This window comes from Mya arenaria, chromosome 3 (genome assembly GCF_026914265.1).
Source record: "Mya arenaria isolate MELC-2E11 chromosome 3, ASM2691426v1".
NCBI classification, from domain to species: domain Eukaryota; kingdom Metazoa; phylum Mollusca; class Bivalvia; order Myida; family Myidae; genus Mya; species Mya arenaria.
Genome location: NC_069124.1, coordinates 86,404,872 through 86,423,465, shown reverse-complemented (window position 1 = coordinate 86,423,465; position 18,594 = coordinate 86,404,872). Strand labels below are relative to the sequence as shown.

At 36.1% G+C, this 18,594-nt stretch overlaps 1 protein-coding gene across 5 annotated transcripts in view; it reads left to right on the top strand.

Annotated features, from left to right (window-relative positions):
* LOC128227253 (high affinity cAMP-specific and IBMX-insensitive 3',5'-cyclic phosphodiesterase 8B-like) overlaps positions 1 to 18,594 on the top strand; it is a 101,217-nt gene that overhangs the window by 14,160 nt on the left and 68,463 nt on the right. The window contains exon 1 of one of the 5 annotated variants that reach the window (XM_052937611.1): positions 1,629 to 1,799. The exons of the other annotated variants lie outside the window; for them this stretch is intronic. The gene's annotated coding sequence lies outside the window, so the exon portion shown is untranslated. Of the gene's footprint in view, positions 1 to 1,628; positions 1,800 to 18,594 lie in introns of those variants that run through there. 5 annotated transcript variants of the gene reach the window in all.

Sequence of the window (18,594 nt, the reverse complement as noted above, 5' to 3'; positions counted from 1 at the left end):
CCTACAACCTGACGTATCTAAACTATACACTCGCACTAGGCAGTAGTGGGTTAAGTAACTGTATAGAACTTTGTCGTTGAAAACAACACTCAATATAAACTAGCATGAGATATAAGTGAGTAGTGTTGTTATTTAACCTGACACCAGTTATTGAATGGTTAATATCTGCCTACTTGTTATTGTTTCATTATGGGTGATAATGTATAGACAAAAACAAAGGAATTATCCTCAAACATGGTACAAAGTTGAATTATACAGAGAGTTCTTACGAATTCTAAATCAAGAACAATGCATAAAACAAAGTATACAATAATTTAAATTTCATCCCATGTACATTAAGAAATGATAAAAGGTTTTGTATGGTTGATATGCACCAGTCAATTGTAACCACGGCCCTCAGGTCCGGGGGGATAGCAGGGAAAAAGGGCCATGATTTTACCTTCCAGGTGGCCCTGCACTGCCGAGTGAATGCGGTGGGGGGGTGGTGGGTGTGGGGGTAGTCACGCCGAAAATAGGTTGGATAGTGAATAAGCCTTATATAAAGAAGAATTTGATTCTATAAATTTGAAGGAAGGTGATGTTGTCCTAGATGGAAGGAGAGATAATATTAGTTGAAGGTGCAGAATGTGTACTGATAATTGATTTTAGAGCTTAAGGCAGTTTATTGATTTTATTGAATGGTGCACTGTTTGTTGTTATATTTAGTTTTGTCAGTGTGCAGGCAATTGAATGAAGTCCTGTTAGTGTGCAGGCAATTGAACAAAGTCCTGTCAGTGTGCAGGCAACTGAAAAAAGTCCTGTCAGTGTGCAGTCAATTATTAAGTCCTGTCAGTGTGCAGACAACTGAACAAAGTCCTGTCAGTGTGCAGGTATGAGAATCAAATTTTGTCAGTGTTCAGTCAATCATCAAGTCCCGTCAGTGCAGGCATCTGAACAAAGTTCTGTCAGTGTGCAGTCAATCACCAATTCCTGTCAGTGTGCAGGAAACTGTGACAAAGTCCTGTCAGTGTGCAGGCAACTGTGACAAGTCCTGTCAGTGATTATCCAGGCAACATGTTTGACCAGTATGTTTTTCTCTATCTTTGAGAACAAATATCAAGCTATATTGATTACAAAGGTTCAATTATTTTACTCAGGTGAGCCATTTAGGGCCATCATGGCCCTCTTGTTTATATTAAATTTAACTATATCAAATGAGTGCTTTATAACATTGATGGACAACTTTGATTAAATATTTAACTTGTCACTTTATAATCATCAACTGATACTTCTTAAGGTGATGCTAAATTGATATATTTACCTGCACTACCCTGCATTAATTGCTTGCAGTCCAAAGGCTGCATATAACATTGTAAAAGATATAGAATGTTTTTATGTCTACAACTGAAGAAAACAATTGTGATAATGTAATAAATAATAAAAAAAAGGATTTAAAGAAAAAATAATTTTCCGAATGCATTTGATTTAAATTGGCATTGAGTTCAGCTGTATGTCAGTATCAAACACGTTTGGAAAAATATGACTATCTTTTTTAATTTACGTAAACCTGATGTCATGTGGTTTGAACTGTGGTTTTATATTATACAGGGCAGGCAAAAATGGGAGGCATAAACATAGATAGTGGAAAAGCTTGGGCACACATAGATCCAAATAGGAATGACTATGTGTTACGTTAAATGTAAAAGTTATGAACAAAAATGAAAATCTGATTGACTAGAAGTTGCATAACTAAATACTAATGCATGTTGATGACAAGGTACATATCTGGATTTTCATGAAAGGATTTGCTAAAATCTAAGGTACTGTAAAACTTTTCATGATAACCAATGTTTTTACTTTTTCTTTTCTTTTTTTTATTAAAGAATGCCATAAAAGTCTTTTCAAAATATTATGTGTGTTATGCACCAGTCAATTGTAACCAAGGCCCCCCCAGGTCCGGGGGTATACTGTAGTTAGCCTGGGAAATGCGCCGTGTTTTTATCTTCCAGGTGGCCATGTGGTGAATTGGGTGGTTTTGTGTTCGCACCAAAAATTGCAGGGAATTAGCCTTACCTAGGGTCCCTGGGGTGGGGTAGCATTTGGTGGGGATTTTACCAGCAGTTCATCCCCGCCCTACGGGGATTTAACCGGGCTCGGCTGGACCGAAAGTCAAAGTCTCGGCTTTTCCCTGGACCTGGGGGGGCCGTGGTTACAATTGACTGGTGCATTATGACTGAAAGATCTGGACTGATAAAATTGCCAAAAAGGGAATCCAGTGAATGAACGTGTTAAACTTGTTATATATCAGCTATAACTCATTATTCGGTGTTAAGGCTCTTTTGCCTCTGCCAATGGGATTGCCAGACAGATTCACAGTTAGAAGAGGTCTGACAACCAAAATCCATTAATGCACATGACAAATGCCATATTTCAATTAAATAACAAAACAACCACCAAATTTCCATTTAGTCATGAACTGGTTTTATTAAATGAGTTACTGTGAAATCATTAATGTTCGTGGGCATGAAATTTCGTGGTTTGCCGAAAAAAACAATTTCGTGGGTACTTGAATTCGTGGATTTTCATTTTTGAAAAAGAAAAAAAAAATCGAAGATGCGATCGTCCTAGATCGTCTGCATAATATCCACGCGCTGGCCCGTGATTTCTGTCTTCTACGTCACTCGGTTTATGACACTCGCTAATGTGGTACGACATGCCAATTAGTGCATATACCCATGTCACTTATCGATTTAATTGGGAATAAAGGTAATAAAAGAAGATGTACCCTGATCATAAATACAGATAGGGGAAGCCATTGAATGCCAATTAAGAATTTTGCAAACTGTGAAAACACCGAAAAGGTGCGTATATTGTCACGTTCGGTGCTTAGTAACCTTCAATATACTGGTAATCGATTAATTATTTTATTAAATAAAAAAAACGAGTATGGACACTCATCACGCACATCTTGTAAACTTGGAGATTTTCATTAACAGCACACATTTAAACACGTGCTTATAACTGTCATTTGCTGCATAAAACACATTTAATTGATTTGGTTGATTATTTGTTAATGGCAGTTATAATATATTAACAGAATAATGATCGTAAGTTATACAGTGAGACAGGTTTTAACACTGTATACTGCGACCTCTGTAAAGAATATTCTAGAGTATGTACGTAACAAGGCAATTGAAAAAGTGAATAAAGGGTTTATATTTCGTGGGATCTTGAATTCGTGGTTCACCCAACCCACGAAAACCACGAACATTAATGCCCCACGAACATTAATGATTTCACAGTATTTAAAAGCCTGCACATGCGCACTGGCTAGAATAGAGTCACTTGATAGGCATTTTTGGTTAACACCAAGAAAGTTAGCACTATATTTTTGGTCTTCTAAATAATCATGTAGGCCTGCCAACTTAAACACTAACTTTTATGTAATATTGAATAATTTTGCAATCTTGCCAAACTCATTATATAATGCCTCTTTTGTGTTCAATTCAATAAACGTATAGCAAAGTGGTATACTTTCAAACAATTATGTACATGCCTGAGACAACCTTAAGAAACTTTAAATAAACTTCCTTATTTACTGGCTGCATCATCACAGTAAGTACAAGTTTATCACTGTATGAATTTTATTATAGATCACATAAATTTTAGTAAGTAGCAGTTTTTCAGTGAATTTTATAAGTTGGCACATGGTCATAGTTATAACTTTTAAACTATGTTAGCCCTTAACATACTTAATTGCACTCTGTGATTAGCAAATTAACAATGGTTTACTCTCAGTAACTGAGAAGATAGGTATAAGTATCAGTAAAATGCATGACTAATTAGATATTAATCTAAATTAAGATTGTGATTTCTGCCTCCAATAATACCGGCTTAATTGTTAAGACTTGTAGTTTTACAACTTGAAAAACTTCACTTCATAATTTGTTTTGCTGGCTAAAAATTAAGGTAGAATCTTGACTTAAGGCCATGTGTTAAGGAGAACTATGACTCAAGGCCTTGTGTAAGATATAACTATGACTCTAGGCATTGTGTAAGGTAGAACTATGTCTCTAGGCCTTGTGTAAGGTAGAACTATGTCTCTAGGCATTGTGTAAGGTAGAACTATGACTCTAGGCCTTGTGTAAGGTAGAACTATGTCTCTAGGCCTTGTGTAAGGTAGATACATGACTCTAGGCCTTGTGTAAGGTAGAACTATGTCTCTAGGCATTGTGTAAGGTAGAACTATGTCTCTATGCATTGTGTAAGGTAGAACTATGACTCTAGGCATTGTGTAAGGTAGAACTATGACTCTAGGCATTGTATAAGGTAGAACTATGACTCAAGGCCTTGTGTAAGGTAGAACTATGACTCTAGGCATTGTGTAAGGTAGAACTATGACTCTAGGCATTGTATAAGGTAGAACTATGACTTAAGGCCTTGTGTAAGGTAGAACTATGACTCTAGGCCTTGTGTAAGGTAGAACTATGTCTCTAGGCATTGTGTAAGGTAGAACTATGTCTCTATGCATTGTGTAAGGTAGAACTATGACTCTAGGCATTGTGTAAGGTAGAACTATGACTCTAGGCATTGTATAAGGTAGAACTATGACTTAAGGCCTTGTGTAAGGTAGAACTATGACTCTAGGCCTTGTGTAAGGTAGAACTATGTCTCTAGGCATTGTGTAAGGTAGAACTATGTCTCTATGCATTGTGTAAGGTAGAACTATGACTCTAGGCATTGTGTAAGGTAGAACTATGACTCTAGGCATTGTGTAAGGTAGAACTATGTCTCTAGGCATTGTGTAAGGTAGAGCTATGACTCTAGGCATTGTGTAAGGTAGAACTATGACTCTAGGCATTGTGTAAGGTAGAACTATGTCTCTAGGCATTGTGTAAGGTAGAACTATGTCTCTAGGCATTGTGTAAGGTAGAACTATGACTCTAGGCATTGTGTAAGGTAGAACTATGACTCTAGGCATTGTGTAAGGTAGAACTATGTCTCAAGGCATTGTATAAGGTAGAACTATGTCTCTAGGCATTGTGTAAGGTAGAACTATGACTTAAAGCCTTGTGTAAGGTAGAACTATGACTTAAGGCCTTGTGTAAGGTAGAACTATGACTCTAGGCATTGTGTAAGGTAGAACTATGTCTCTAGGCATTGTGTAAGGTAGAGCTATGACTCTAGGCATTGTGTAAGGTAGAACTATGACTCTAGGCATTGTGTAAGGTAGAACTATGTCTCTAGGCATTGTGTAAGGTAGAACTATGTCTCTAGGCATTGTGTAAGGTAGAACTATGTCTCTAGGCATTGTGTAAGGTAGAACTATGTCTCTAGGCATTGTGTAAGGTAGAACTATGTCTCTAGGCATTGTATAAGGTAGAACTATGTCTCTAGGCATTGTGTAAGGTAGAACTATGACTTAAAGCCTTGTGTAAGGTAGAACTATGACTTAAGGCCTTGTGTAAGGTAGAACTATGACTCTAGGCATTGTGTAAGGTAGAACTATGTCTCTAGGCATTGTGTAAGGTAGAACTATGTCTCTAGGCATTGTGTAAGGTAGAACTATGTCTCTAGGCATTGTATAAGGTAGAGCTATGACTCAAGGCATTGTGTAAGGTAGACCTATGACTCAAGGCCTTGTGTAAGGTAGAACTATGTCTCTATGCATTGTGTAAGGTAGAACTATGTCTCTATGCATTGTGTAAGGTAGAACTATGACTCAAGGCATTGTGTAAGGTAGACCTATGACTCAAGGCCTTGTGTAAGGTAGAACTATGTCTCTATGCATTGTGTAAGGTAAAACTATGTCTCTATGCATTGTGTAAGGTAGAACTATGACTCTAGGCATTGTGTAAGGTAGAACTATGTCTACAGGCATTGTGTAAGGTAGAACTATGTCTCTAGGCATTGTGTAAGGTGGACCTATGACTTAAGGCCTTGTGTAAGGTAGAACTATGACTTAAGGCCTTGTGTAAGGTAGAACTATGGCTCTAGGCATTATGTAAGGTAGAACCATGAATTAAGGCCTTGTGTAAGGTAGAACTATGACTTAAGGCCTTGTGTAAGGTAGAACTATGACTCTAGGCATTGTGTAAGGTAGAACTATGACTCTAGGCATTATGTAAGGTAGATACGTGACTTAAGGCATTGTGTAAGGTAGAACTATGTCTCTAGGCATTGTGTAAGGTAGAACTATGTCCCTAGGCATTGTGTAAGGTAGAAGTATGACTCTAGGCATTGTGTAAGGTGGATACATGACTTAAGGCCTTGTGTAAGCTAGAACTATGACTTAAGGCCTTGTGTAAGGTAGATACATGACTAAAGGCCTTGTGTAAGGTAGAGCTATGACTTAAGGCCTTGTGTAAGGTAGAACTATAACTTAAGGCCTTGTGTAAGGTAGAACTATGACTTAAGGCCTTATGTAAGGTAGAACTATGACTTAAGGCCTTGTGTAAGGTAGAACTATGACTTAAAGCCTTGTGTAAGGTAGAACTATGACTTAAGGCCTTGTGTAAGGTAGAACTATGACTTAAGGCCTTGTGTAAGGTAGAACTATGGCTTAAGGCCTTGTGTATGGTAAAACCTAGACTTAAAGTCTTTTAAAAGGTAGAACTATGACTTAAAGTATTTTGTAAGGTAGAAACATGACTCTAGGCATTGTGTAAGGTAGATACATGACTTAAGGCCTTGTGTAAGGTAGATACATGACTTAAGGCCTTGTGTAAGGTAGATACATGACTTAAGGCCTTGTGTAAGGTAGAACTATGACTCTAGGCATTATGTAAGGTAGACCTATGACTTAAGGCCTTATGTAAGGTAGATACATGACTTAAGGCCTTATGTAAGGTAGATACATGACATAAGGCCTTGTGTAAGGTAGATACATGACATTAGGACTTGTGTAAGGTAGAACTATGACTTAAGGCCTTGTGTAAGGTAGATACATGACTTAAGGCCTCGTGTAAGGTAGATACATGACTTAAGGCCTTGTGTAAGGTAGATACATGACATAAGGCCTCGTGTAAGGTAGATACATGACTTAAGGCCTTGTGTAAGGTAAATACATGACTTAAGGCCTTGTGTAAGGTAGATACATGACATAAGGACTTGTGTAAGGTAGAACTATGTCTCTAGGCATTGTGTAAGGTAGAACTATGACTTAAGGCCTTGTGTAAGGTAGATACATGACTTAAGGCCTTGTGTAAGGTAGGACTATGACTTATGGCCTTGTGTAAGGTAGAACTATGACTCTAGGCATTGTGTAAGGTAAAACCTAGACTTAGTATTTTGTAAGGTAGATACATGACTTAAGGCCTTGTGTAAGGTAGAACTATGACTCTAGGCATTGTGTAAGGTAAAACCTAGACTTAAAGTCTTTTGTAAGGTAGAACTATGACTTAAGGCCTTGTGTTAGGTAGAACGATGACTTAAGGCCTTGTGTAAGGTAGAACTATGACTTAAGGCCTTGTGTAAGGTAGAACTATGACTCAAGGCATTGTGTAAGGTATTACTATGACTCTAGGCATTGTGTAAGGTAGAACTATGACTCTAGGCATTGTGTAAGGTAGAACTATGACTTAAGGCATTGTGTAAGGTAGATACATGACTTAAGGCCTTGTGTAAGGTAGATACATGACTTAAGGCCTTGTGTAAGGTAGGACTATGACTTAAGGCCTTGTGTAAGGTAGAACTATGACTCTAGGCATTGTGTAAGGTAAAACCTAGACTTAGTCTTTTGTAAGGTAGATACATGTCTTAAGGCCTTGTGTAATGTAGAACTATGCCTCTAGGCATTGTGTAAGGTAAAACCTAGACTTAAAGTCTTTTGTAAGGTAGATACATGACTTAAGGCCTTGTGTCAGGTAGAACTATGACTTAAGGTCTTGTGTAAGGTAGAACTATGACTTAAGGCCTTGTGTAAGGTAGAACTATGACTCTAGGCATTGTGTAAGGTATTACTATGACTCTAGGCATTGTGTAAGGTAGAACTATGACTCTAGGCATTGTGTAAGGTAGAACTATGACTCAAGGCATTGTGTAAGGTAGAACTATGACTCGAGGCATTGTGTAAGGTAGAACTATGACTTAAGGCCTTGTGTAAGGTAGAACTATGACTTAAGGCCTTGTGTAAGGTAGAACTATGACTTAAGGCATTGTGTAAGGTAGAACTATGACTTAAGGCATTGTGTAAGGTAGAACTATGTCTCTAGGCATTGTGTAAGGTATAACTATGACTTAAGGTCTTGTGTAAGGTAGAACTATGACTTAAGGCCTTGTGTAAGGTAGAACTTTGACTTAAGGCATTATGTAAGGTAGAACTATGGCTTGAGGCCTTGTGTAAGGTAGAACTTATAATGGCTTAAGGCCTTGTGTAAGGTAGAACTATGGCTTAAGGCCTTGTGTAAGGTAGAACTATGACTTAAAGCCTTGTGTAAGGTAGAACTATGGCTTAAGGCCTTGTGTTAGGTAGAACTATGACTTAAGGCCTTGTGTAAGGTAGAACTATGACTTAAGGCCTTGTGTAAGGTAGAACTATGACTTAAGGCCTTGTGTAAGGTAGAACTATGGCTTAAGGCCTTGTGTAAGGTAGAACTATGGCTTAAGGCCTTGTGTAAGGTAGAATTATGGCTTTAGGCCTTGTGTAAGGTAGAACTATGGCTTAAGGCCTTGTGTAAGGTAGAACTATGGCTTAAGGCCTTGTGTAAGGTAGAACTATGGCTTAAAGCCTTGTGTAAGGTAAAACTATGGCTTTAAGCCTTGTGTAAGGTAGAACTATGGCTTAAGGCCTTGTGTAAGGTAGAACTATGGCTTAAGGCCTTGTGTAAGGTAGAACTATGGCTTAAGGCCTTGTGTAAGGTAGAACTATGGCTTAAAGCCTTGTGTAAGGTAGAACTATGGCTTAAGGCATTATGTAGGTAGAACTATGACTTTAGGCCTTGTGTAAGGTAGAACTATGACTTTAGGCCTTGTGTAAGGTAGAACTATGGCTTAAGGCCTTGTGTAAGGTAGAACTATGGCTTAAGGCCTTGTGTAAGGTAGAACTATGACTTAAAGCCTTGTGTAAGGTAGAACTATGACTTAAAGCCTTATGTAAGGCCTTGTATGAGTTAGAACCTACAATTAGGACCTTTAACATGTAAGGTAAAAATCTTACTTAAGGCCTAATGTGTAAGTTAAGATACATGACTGTTTCTTGGTAATGTGTGTTAACAGGAAATGCTATCTGTGGGGCTTGTGGAGTGTTCTGGATTCAAGCAAAATCGCAATCTCCATACAGTAACGTTGTGTCAATTAAAATATTATTTTCTCTTTTCATATGTATTTCAATGAAATTGAAATGTAAATATTTGTTCAATAGATCTTTTATGTACTTCAAACTTGTATGACATTGTGCTGTGGAGAGACGATTTCTTATGAATATTGTGTGCTGGTAACTGATGGTGGAGTGACAGTCAACTTGAGATACCGGTGTGCCATTGTACAGGTTGTTTTTTATAACACTTTCAATCCTTATTTATGGATATTGTTTGGTATTTATTTAAAAGTGTGTCTGCTTGAATTTGTTGGACTGTAAGATAGTAGTTAGTGTTACTGTTTATGACTTGATTTATGGGTTTGTAATGTTTATCTGCCCAGTAAGGGTGAACAAAATGTACAGCTTCATTGTCTTATTACATATATTCTTCATGCATATTTATGTAGAGATTGAAGTGTTTAAAATAAGCAGCCTCTTAAACTGTTTAAGCATTTTAAAGATTACTTGTACAAATGTGGCAGGCTACATTCCAAATATGGGTTCATGGGAGATATTTTCGACTGTTGGTTTTCTCTGTTTCTATAAATGGAGTGGGTATTTAGAGCTGCGAGATAGTGATGCTCAGCCCAGCGTACTGATGCTCACCAATTTAATCTCCCTCTGACTTAAATCAAACAATTCAAGTGTCATTCAAATATTGAATATGATAAAGCTTGATTCGCTTTTGTTTTTTGTCTAATTTCTATCTAAACTCGGTTGTTAGACATGAAAGGTGCAAGAGAGTCTCGATTTCTCAAACTTCTAGCTTTTCTGCTACATTGGCTACTTCATGATTTTCTGTGTTTGTTTGGTGTCCGGTGGGTCCAGGTAGGTACATGGTCTACTGTGTGTCACATTCAGGATGCTTTCACATATCTTATCTTGGTATTTTTTTATAATTCTTCTATTTAATGTTCAGCGTTGGCTGTTTTGTAGTTTGAATCTGCTTATTTTTGGAATTTGTAATGAAATTTATATTTCAATATAAAATTCAAGTTTAGCAAAGGTGTGACCATTTTCGAGCAAAGTGTCTGCCTTACTCTATGAAAAATTATTATAAAAATGCATATTAAGATCTTTTACTGGTGGAAAATGAACTACAATGTCAGTCTTTCAAGGTTTTGGAGCTTTCGGTCAGGTCATGGCTTCAACTCAGTCAGCCTGAGTCAATCAAGTGAATTTCAAATCATGTCAACATCTAAAGCCTGTTGATCAACTTCACATATCAAAGAAACTGCCTGCAGCCATCAGGGATTTAGTGCAAACATTTCCATATTATGAGGAAGTAGCTCCTGAAAAGCCAGTCTCAAAATTTGAAAAGCAGCCATACATGTACAATTTGCATTGATTTCACTTCAGTTGTATAAAACATTCTTAGCTTCAAATTACGCTTGCAAAAACTTCGCAGTGACAAACACATCTTTAGGTGTTGAAACTTACTGTAAAAAGTATTTTAACTGCAGTTGGAGTTATTGACCATCTCTTTGATTCAAAATGGAATTGCGATTGCGCTTTATAATAATTGACAAGCATGTTTCGCTATATTTATTTGCAAACATTTGTATATATATTCGAGGGCCATTAATAAAACAGGTAGACCATGTACGTAAAACATTTAATTCATTATCTAGTTATATTATCACACAAATCATTGGAATATTTTCTTTTGGTGTACATGCTAAATTTCATTTAGGTGCATTTATTTTTCTTGATGGAGTTATATTTTAAATATGGCAGCACATGGAATGACGTCAAATGAGGTTGTTTTCTTTGTGCGAAAAGACCGTAATATTCAGCTTTGAAATAAATATAGCTATTTCCTTTATTATTAATTAAAATTGTTGACTACTGAGTAATGGATGTCTTATCAACATTTTAAATCGTTGCAAGATTTTACGCCTGTAGTACAGTTTCTTTAAAATAATATTTAGGGTGTTTGAAATTTAAAATGCAACAAATTTTTGTTCTAATGTTTAACGTCTTCCATTTCTATCACCCACTTCAGTAATAAAAGCTTGATTCTCAGAAAGTTTTATTCAGTTTGTTTTTTATGCTAACATTTTACCAAATTTACGGAATGTGTTCAGTTGTAAAACTGCAAGCCTGAACGTTAAAGCAAGGGATATACCGGTATTGGTTGATAGGCCATTGTTGGCAAGGCATATATTGGCTGATAGGCCATTGTTGGCAAGGCATATATTGGCTGTTAGGCCATTGTTGGCAAGGCATATATTGGCTGTTAGGCCATTGTTGGCAAGGCATATATTGGCTGATAGGCCATTGTTGGCAAGGCATATATTGGCTGTTAGGCCATTGTTGGCAAGGCATATATTGGCTGATAGGCCATTGTTGGCAAGGCATATATTGGCTGTTAGGCCATTGTTGGCAAGGCATATATTGGCTGATAGGCCATTGTTGGCAAGGCATATATTGGCTGATAGGCCATTGTGGCAAGGCATATATTGGCTGATAGGCCATTGTTGGCAAGGCATATAGGCGATTGTTGGCAAGGCATATATTGGCTGATAGGCCATTGTTGGCAAGGCATATATTGGTTGATAGGCCATTGTTGGCAAGGCATTTATTGGCTGATAGGCCATTGTTGGCAAGGCATATATTGGCTGATAGACCATTGTTGGCAAGGCATATATTGGCTGATAGGCCATTGTTGGCAAGGCATATATTGGTTGATAGGCCATTGTTGGCAAGGCATATATGGCTGATAGGCCATTGTTGGCTGGATATAGGTTATAATCAAATGAATCAGTGTGCTTGTTAATTATTATTTTATTTTTTTGGCTAAGACTGTTTTTGGAATGGTGAAGTGTGGCCTTATTAATTTCAAATGTTGTAATATGTGATGACTACTTCAATGGTGTACTAAGGCTACGATCACCTTTCCACTGCCTTGTGATGCATGAACTGTACCTGCATTATAGCTCGTCACATGAAACCAATCAGTCAAATATTGTGTCAACTCTGTTCTATATATTGGCCTACTTGACTGGGTTGATATTTATTTTGCCTTGACGTCATCTTTAATGATCTACTTACCTCAAAGTAAATGATAAACAATAAGCTGGTTATAATTTGTAACAATAAGTACAGTATAAGCAAAGCCATACCTTAATGTGCTCACAATGTTATATAAGTGTTTAAATTAAATTAATAAAATGGCTGAGATGTGGGGAAAGGAAGTTGTTAAACTATAACATTTCACCTCAGTTTCTCGAAAATTCTTTAGTAATTACTGAATAATTTGCTCAACTTGTTTAAGTGTACACCTAAGGTACCAATAACTTTTTTCTCAAAGTGTAATGTATGCCTTATGTAATTTTGTAACGTGTTACCTTTTGCATATTTCATGACCTTATAAGATGAAGTAAACACACACAATTGGGTTAAATGTAATAAATAACAAATTAAACAAAATGTGGAAGAACCTGAATTTTTTTTCTTTCTATTAAAGATATACACAGGATTTAAATAGTGTAGACAGCTGAGTTAGAAGTAACCGAGGCTGTTGAAGTCCCTTATAGCAGGTTCAATCTAAGCTCACTATTTTTTTGTCTTATTTGTATATGGTATATTTTTCTTCTTTTAAAGAGTTTTATAATTTATAGACTGTTAAAGGAAATCATTTAAATGTTCATCATGTTCAGCTATGTTTTGGTTTATAAAATCAAGTTTAAGCAAGTAATCTGGCTGAATCACACTTAAACCTCTTAGCTTTAGATTATGATTTGGAAAAATTGGTGCCTGAGGTTATTTACCTGTCTTATTTAAAAAAAACTTATTTAATTGTACTTAATGTTACTGTCTGCCCACTGGGACAGGCAGTGAAGATTATTAATTATGAGAAGTAAGCTCATTTCCGTGTACTTAATTGCTGACAAGGGTTGGTTGACAGTTTACTTGCTGGTTTTGTGAACCATTAACCTAGTCATTTATTAAGCTGGTGGTTTACTTGTCAAGGTTATGGTCAGTTAAGATATGGCATATCTATAAAACATTGTTGATGGGTCACCAAAGGTCCCTGAACTTGTGAATGGTGATGGTCTTGATTAAAGTCAATGTGTCCACTTCTTAGTGAAAGGATACTTGTAAGTAACCTACACATAGTCTTTGATGGGCAAGCTGGTTTTAAAATCACATTGCTCTAAACCTTTTTAACTTGCCCTTATAATATTAAGCACTGAAGCCGTTTTTGTATCTCCTGAAAATAAATCATACAGGGGAATACTTTTGGCAGCGTCAGTAATGTGCAAACAATAACAAGTAATTAATATCTATTATCAAATCATTACAAAATTAGGTGACAGTGCTTACGGGCATACTGTCTTGTTTTAGTTTGATTGTTGTGTAAATCGGTATAGTAACACCATAGTTATGCCCCTTTTATTTTAATTGATTTATGTCTAAACTGGTATTTCTTATCCAGTCATGATAAAAATTAGTGGCAGTGTATTTGGGCACAGTCATAGTCCATTTCAATCCTGGGGTTAGTCACCTCATTAACTCTAGAATTATGCCCTTTATGCATTGAGAAATAGCAAAAACAAGTGACAACTCGGGTTGTTCTTCCCTCAATATAACACAAGAGTTGCTGCCACTGCCATCACTATAACCATACATATGGGTTATATGAAAATAAAAGGTCTGTTACACAAATTCTAGTGGCAGATTAAAATGTCTGCTTACTTCTTTTTACTCTTGTCTCATTTTATCTAATTACAATTTAATTTACTTTGATTGGCAGAAATATCTTGGCAGATTTTGGTTTTATAGTGAAGTCAAAAAAATATTTCAGTATTATTTAAAAAGTTGTTTCTATATCTTGAAACATTTTTTTTTTTGTATTTACAGACTATGTGCTGTAAGATTGGTCTTTCTTCTATAATTATGTAATAAAAAATATTTTTCACAGATTTCACTGTTGAATGCACAAGCTACATGATCATATTTGCAGCACACTTTATGAGGTTCCAATTAAATTCCTTTGTTGATGATATAACCTATTTCAAAATGAACTATTGATTACAGTTATCCATTGACAAGTAAGAGAAATCAAGACAAAACAATTCCTGGGGTCTCATATGTGAGTTAGAGAATGGGAAAATGCAGCTATTATCCATAGGGACATCCTACTTTCTTGCTACAACATGCAGTTTGTCTTTAAAGACAGATATCCCTGAGATTTCTCATGGTAACAAGTTTTCATTGATAGATTATCATGGAGCTTTTGTATCTTACAGTGAAAGATATGTATATACACTGTTTCATTTAATAGATATGTAAGGAAACCATATCTCAGAGAGCTTTGCATTTAATTAGACAACCAGCAATGTTGTAACAAGACATTTGGACATCTTCCTGGATAAGCTGTTTTTTTCGGGAAGTTTCCATTTACTCACCTTATTTCAGGCCCTATGAGTTGTTTTGTTCAGATTAATTATCCCTCGCCTTGAAAAGGCGAGGAAATATAGTAATGGTAGACGCGATTCCGTGCATGCGTGTGTGCATGCGTGTGTGCATTCATCCGTCCCACATTCATTTCTTTGCATCTCCTCTTACATTTCTCATGCGATTTCTACCAAACTTTCACAGATTGATGATCATAAAGTGTAGCAGCGCATATTGTCAGGCTTTTGTGATTCAACCATTTTTGAAAGAGTTATAGCCCTTTGTTTATTTTACATTTAAAATTGGTTTCTTTTACATTTAAAATTGGTTTCTTCGCAACTCCTCTTACGTTTTTCATGCGATTTCTACCAAACTTTCACAGATTGATGATCATAAAGTGAAGCAGCGCATATTGTTGTGCTTTCCTGATTTGACCATTTTTGAAAGAGTTATTGCCCTTTGCTTATTTTACCTTTAAAATTGGTTTCTTTGCAACTCCTCTTACATTTTTCATGCGATTTCTACCAAACTTTCACAGATTGATGACTATATAGTGTCGCAGCCCATATTGTCAGGCTTTTGCGATTCGGCCATTTTTAAAAGAGTTATTGCCCTTTCTTAATTTTACGCATTTCTTATGTTCCTAAGAAACTACCCTTACCATTGATTGGCTTTCATTACAAAAAATGCCCCCATGAGGCGGGGGATATAGCTGTCTGTGACCGCTCTTGTTTTATTTAGATAGATATGATCAATACGCAATAGTTTGATTCTAAAACAATAACATTGGGGCCTGGTTATGAGTATTACATTCATCATCCCATCCACTTTGTATTGAGGATTTAGGCCTTTAAAACATGTGTACCGGTGTAAACAATAATAAGGTATTTACGAACACTATGATATAGTTGGTTAAGTGCTGAGAAAACAGTTATGGTTGCCATAACAACAAAAAAGTAAATAATATTTATGCTAGAAATTTCAGATTATTATCACCTCAGGCATTGCTAGTGTAGCATTTTGAATCAAGTGTAACAACTATAGTCTGTCATTTGTCTTCACACATCAAAGAAAGATGACATCATCAATACAGGGTATCTATTACATATATCACTGTGGAACTTCTACTTAAGGGCAATGTCATACACCCTGAAAGAGCTTTGCATGTATTGTTAAAACTGGTTTCACATCCACCAGCCAATCAAATTGTAATGTTTAATTACACTCTTTGAAGTGCCTAAAAAGTTACTGTATTGTGGCAGTTTAAATTGACCGCCGCTAAAGCTTTATGATTGTGTTTTTATTAGCTGATTCACAAGTATACTTGCCTTATTTATTTTTTTGTGAACAGGAGTAAAACTGGTAGAGGACTATTGTATTACCAGCAATCATAACTCACTTGTTATGTACATTCTATTTTATTCTGATACATGTACATTGACAAGGCTAATTTGGGGGTATTTGCCATGTATCTGGGATAGCTCTAATGTTATAGCATGATCTGATGAAATATGGCCAAATAAAACTCCCTGTAAATCACCACTAGCGGATCCAGGGGGGGGGGGGCGCACCCGGCGCACGCCCCCCCTAAAATACCCGGAGCTTACATGTTCTTTGGTATGGAAACAATAAAATATACTATATTTTCCTATTTTTTCTTTGCTCGCTTCGCTCGCGTATCTTTATACAACATTGCCTTTTGAGATGTACTCGTACACAACACAGAGTGCACGCAATTTAAACGTTGCTAGTGCAACCTTTAGAGTGATTAAAAGTTACGCCCCCCCTAACCCAAAATCCTGGATCCGCCCCTGATCACAGCTGAGCTGATGTAGAAAGCTAGTGAAATATTACAAGTTCAATGACTGTGCTCATCTTCAGACAGTGTGACTGGAGTTATACCAGTCATAAAATAACCAGTGAGACTAAAACAATATTTTTTTTGTCATATGGAGAAGTAATGACAACTTATTATAGAGCTGGTATCAATTGTGCATGTAGATTCTCATGTCAAGCCAACAGAGGGTTTAATCAATGAGAGACTCAGGCCACAGACAACACTTAAAATGCTGCTTTTAATTTTATACTGATGGTATTAGAATACAGAATTTGACAGTACTAAAGGAAAGATAATTTACAATAAATTATATTTTTTTAAGACACTTAAACCATGACACAAACTATGTATTAAAATACCTAATTGTTAGACAGCCATTAATTGTCCCCCCTTAACATTAAAGGCGAAGTATATTAAATCAGCAAGGCACTAATGCTTTGGTATGGCATTGAATCAACGTGAACAACTTGTTCTAAAAGCATAAATTAAAATAGTATTGGACCAAATTCTGACTGTTCTGACTATATTCTCCTTTAATACCAGGCTTTTATTTTCTTGAGATATCTTATTGCATATGGTCTGAACAGCTTAGTGTACTTTTATGTGAACTACACATGTATTTGTTGTGTACTGTTCCTTTGTTGTCACTGGCTTCATCTGGTCAGTATTGTGTGACTGATGGTCACAGTATTGATGACTATTTCACAGTTACTGCCAGGTGATGATTACCCATCGCACCTCACCGGCTGCGACAGGCTGGGACTCTCTTTTACTAGCCAACAATGTACATGTTTTAAAATGCTCAAAACATGATGGTCTTGTAATGTTTCAATTGACACATTCTTTGTATTGGTGTTTCCAGGGATATAGGATATGACAGTGATGGTAAGCAAATCTGTTCTTGGTGACTGAGCTGATTGACGTTATGTTGCTTAATTAAATGTTGAAAGAGAAGGGTCAGTCCTATGAAATACAATTGTTACATGTAAGCACATGCTCAAAGTTAATGTCAATGAATGTCAATTTTTGCTTATGATACATATTTTATGAAAAATTATTCACAGAATTTTAATTATTTTTGTAACATAGATTGGAATGTTTGTGAAATAGCCTCTGGAACAAAGCTTATAATAGTTGTAACTTGGCTTCAGAACAAAGCTTAGAATTATCATAAAACAGTGCCTGAAAAAACTTAGATTGTTTGTGAACAAAGCCTGTGAAACAATTATCTTTGAATATTTGTGAACTTTAAGGCTGAGCCCTCTGAATGTGATTTAAAATGTTTGTGAATATGACCTCGGAAGATAACAATGAAGGTTAGATACAATCATACATACACTATAGCTTAGATGGATCATGCATACAGATACATACAGAAACAAACAATATAGCTTAAGGGCATGCAGATACATACACTATAGCTTAGATGCATACAGATACATTCAATGTAGCTTAGATGCATACAGATACATACAATATAGCTTAGATGCATACAGATACATACAGAAACATACAATATAGCTTAAGGGCATGCAGATACATGCAATGTAGCTTAGATGCATACAGATACATACAGAAACATACAATATAGCTTAAGGGCATGCAGATACATACACTATAGCTTAGATGCATACAGATACATATAGAAACATACAATATAGCTTAAGGGCATGCAGATACATACAATGTAGCTTAGATGCATACAGATACATACAGAAACATACAATATAGCTTAAGGGCATGCAGATACATACAATGTAGCTTAGATGCATACAGATACATACAATATAGCTTAGATGCATACAGATCTATACATACTTTAATATAGCTTAGAGTAGATGCACACAAAGCAGCTTAGATACATACAATGTAGCTAAGCTACATACAATGTAGCTTAGATACATAAAATGTAGCTTAGATACATACAATATAGCTTAGATACATACAATATAGCATAGATACATACAAAGCAGCTTAGATACATACAATATAGCTTAGATACATACAATATAGCTTAGATACATACAATGTAGCTTATGTACATACAATATAGCTTAGATACATACAATGTAGCTTA